This window comes from Delphinapterus leucas, chromosome 1, assembly GCF_059928025.1.
Source record: "Delphinapterus leucas isolate spDelLeu-1000000601 "Yukka" chromosome 1, BTC_Dleu_Yukka2, whole genome shotgun sequence".
NCBI lineage: Eukaryota > Metazoa > Chordata > Mammalia > Artiodactyla > Monodontidae > Delphinapterus > Delphinapterus leucas.
The window spans coordinates 172,004,371-172,006,779 of NC_143129.1; the positions used below are offsets into that span (position 1 = coordinate 172,004,371).

General features: G+C 40.8%; 1 non-coding gene across 1 annotated transcript; it reads right to left on the reverse strand.

Annotated features, from left to right (window-relative positions):
- Positions 1-1,995: 1,995 nt before the first annotated feature.
- Positions 1,996-2,105, reverse strand: LOC115803885 (U6 spliceosomal RNA). The gene has a single exon (XR_004024686.1). It is a non-coding gene; the product is annotated as a U6 spliceosomal RNA (small nuclear RNA).
- Between the last annotated feature and the right edge of the window lie 304 nt (positions 2,106-2,409).

Below are 2,409 nucleotides of genomic sequence, written 5' to 3' on the forward strand. Positions count from 1 at the left end.
AGAGGAGGCATCCCCCACTCTGTGGAACTGCAGGGGGGTCCCCAGAGAGAGGATCGCAAAAAAAAAAATCCACAAAATCACCTCACAGGACAGTCATCCTTAGATTTCCACTACTTCAGTAGTAATCTGGCACCAACGTCAGATTAGTAGTGAAGTCACCAAAAACAATCTTTCCCTCCCCCTGCCCCAGCCCTAGAGGGACCCAAAACAGGGCCCAGGGAGTGGGGATGGAGGGAAAGGAGAAAAAGAGAAGATGCCAACCTTGTGTCCTCCCCACTCTGCAGGCTTCTGAGCCTGGGAAAAAGGGAAACTTTAAATTGGATAAAAGTCTGAAGGTTTTACATCAGACTGGACTGGGGCTTTTTATTACCCTGTCTGCCAAACCCACCAGTTGTGGGGGTTTTTTAAGTTTTTTAACTTTTGTTTTATATACAAAGAGGTAATATTGTTTCTGCATAAGGTAGATTCCTGGATGACCCATTCAAGGAAGTTCACTTAGTCCAACTTATTCCACCATGAGGCCAGCCCATAAAGATGGTGAATGATGAGGTAAGCCCTCCTGCACCTCCAAATGATGTTCATTCAGTTTTCCAAGGCTGATTTCTATCAGTCCTCTTTCGTAATTAAATAAAGTGTTTTGTGGGGTTTTTTCCTGGAAGAATTAAGGCCTTCCTATGCATAAATATTGTTTCTGCCACTGTTGCTAAAAAACTCCTTTGTGATATTAATCCCCACTGGAGACCAACCCTCTCTATGTCAAACAACAGAGGTGCTCATTTCACTTGAAAGGTTGTTTTTAAAAACCTCCAAATTCTTCCCAATTCAAGACAGTTTATATTGTCTCAGTGATCCCCAGAGTTCAGAAGCATTGAAACTTTTTTTTCCATCAATAAAAGACAAATTTAGCTAAAATACGTGCCACTACAAACATTAAGCGGCCTGAATCGCTCCCCTTTGGCTAATAAACATTGCAGAAATTCCAACAGGTAAACTAATCTGAACTCCTACTGTCTTGTCAGGAGAAGATGCATAAAAAATAATCCTGATTTACCCCTATTATTGAAAAAAGAGAAAGAAAGAAAACAAGCCCGAAAAAGATCTTCAAAAGCACTCATAAAGCTGTAAGTTTCTGCCAAACTCTTATGGGTTTTTTGAAATCTTATCATTCACAGCACCGCAGCACACTTCCCTGTTTCTGCCATCAATTTGCACCTGGGTTGGTGGATCCACTTTCAAGACCAACAAAGGAAAACTTCTTTAGATTCATGCTGGAAAAGACCTTACCTTGTTCCACTGAGCTCATAAACTGCTGGGAAGCATAGGGGTTTCTCAGTGTAGGTTCACAAGTCGGTCTCTAAGAAGATATCTACCCCATGCAAACACCCAGTGAACCAGACTCTTTTCTTAAAGCGTTTAGTAGATATAACAACACTGGTAATATTGATAAAATGAGTGCACCAAACCCCTCTCTATGCAATATCACTATGAGTGAAAGCTTCAGACACACACATTAACAAAGTGACCAAAGTTACTCAATGATCCCATTTTCCTCACAAGAAGCCAAAACTTAAAGAAGCAACTCCATGACCCGTGCTGCAGGTAAGTAATATACTTTCAGTCTAAACTGTCCTGGAGGCCTGTGACAATGTTTACAGCTCTGTAAAAAGGGACAATAAAATCGTTAAAAGAATTTTCCGAGGTCAAACTAAAAATGTATCACTATCTAAATGGTGCTTGATGAACTAAAATTCTAGTTAAAAAAAAAAAAAGTTATTTAATGAACAGTGACTTTCTGAGTCACTGGTGTCTCCAAGATACTTTTGGGGGGGGGGTTTGTTTTGTTTTGTTCTGGGCTTAAAGAACAAACATTCATTTCCCAAAGATCTGGAGGCTGGGAAGTCCAAAGTCAAGATGCCTGCAGAGGAGGTGTCTGGTGAGAACCCACTTCCTGAGTCTTAGAGGGCTGTCTTCTGCTGTGTTTGAGTGAGGGAGCTGAAAAATATGGAACACTTCACGAATTTTCATCTCATCCTTGTGCAGGGGCCATGCTAATCTTCTCCGTTTCATTCCAGTTTTAGTACTATATGTGCTGCTGAAGTGATCACTTCAAGACACCTTTGGATCTTAATCACTCACTTGTTCTTTGATCAAATGGAAAACCACTGCATTAATTCCGTTTGGGCAAGTTGTCACTATGACCTTACTTGGTCTTGTTGCTTCTTGCTGGAGAGATTTTTCTCTACTCCTGTCTCTATAACTCAGGGGCTTGTACCAGTGATCGTGACCTGACTGTAAAATTCTAGTTTCTAAAAAAGCAGAATGCAAGCCTATTGGTTGGTCTAGAATGAGTTTGTCTCAAAACATGTTTTGTTAAATACATTGATTTCCTGAGCTGACCACTGACCAAAG